The 965-nt window shown below is 40.0% G+C and overlaps 1 non-coding gene across 1 annotated transcript; it reads left to right on the forward strand.

Annotated features, from left to right (window-relative positions):
- Window positions 1-612: 612 nt before the first annotated feature.
- LOC115940087 (U4 spliceosomal RNA) lies at window positions 613-753 on the forward strand. The gene has a single exon (XR_004074887.1). It is a non-coding gene; the product is annotated as a U4 spliceosomal RNA (small nuclear RNA).
- The last annotated feature ends 212 nt before the right edge of the window (window positions 754-965 follow it).

A 965-nucleotide genomic window follows, 5' to 3' on the forward strand; every position in this document is an offset into this window, starting at 1 on the left:
TTATTTATTTATTTGACAGAGAGAGACACAGCGAGAGAGGGAACACAAGCAGGGAGAGTGGGAGAGGGAGAAGCAGGCTTCCAGCAGAGCAGGGAGCCCGATGTGGGACTCGATCCCAGGACCCTGGGATCATGACCTGAGCCGAAGGCAGTCGCTTAACCAACTGAGCCACCCAAGCGCCCCATCTTTTTTTTTTTTTTTAAGATTTTATTTATTTATTTGACAGAGAGAGACACAGCGAGAGAGGGAACACAAGCAGGGGGAATGGGAGAGGGAGAAGCAGGCTTCCCTCTGAGCAGGGAGCCCGATGTGGGGCTCGATCCCAGGACCCTGGGATCATGACCTGAGCCGAAGGCAGACGCTTAACGACTGAGCCACCCAGGCGCCCCAAGAATACTTTTATTTTCATCTCTTATAGAGTTTAGAAACAATGTACACCCTTAAATAGCCCATCTTTCATATGGAACATTAGACATATTCTTAAATTACAGTACATTGATTTGAAATCTTACAATAATGAGACATAAGCTATAAATCAATATTGCAAATAATTGAATATGTGTAGCAAATGTCAATTGCTTAAGAAAATGTAGCTTTATCTTCTAATTAATGAGCTTTGCACAGTGGCAGTATCGTAGCCAATGAGGTTTATCCGGGGCGCGGTTATTGCTAATTGAAAACTTATCTTCTAATTAATGTGTTTTACTCTTTACTTTCCTAAAGTAACCTGTAAATATTTCATTTAATTTGAAACCTATCAAAAGATTATTATAATACTGTCTACAAAGATCTTTAAAATGTCAAGGAACACAGTTTGTGGTAGCACAACAACAAAAGTTAAGATGGAGTCTGAAAGCTATTGTTAAACAACAGTTTGTAAAAGTGTCAAAAATATGTGACAGAGGGAAGAAAAATTCCTTTTTTCTAAGTTGTCATCTGTGGCTCGTTATACCAGGTACATGTAT

Source organism: Leptonychotes weddellii, chromosome 2 (assembly GCF_054177405.1).
Source record: "Leptonychotes weddellii isolate Sample4059 chromosome 2, ASM5417740v2, whole genome shotgun sequence".
NCBI classification, from domain to species: domain Eukaryota; kingdom Metazoa; phylum Chordata; class Mammalia; order Carnivora; family Phocidae; genus Leptonychotes; species Leptonychotes weddellii.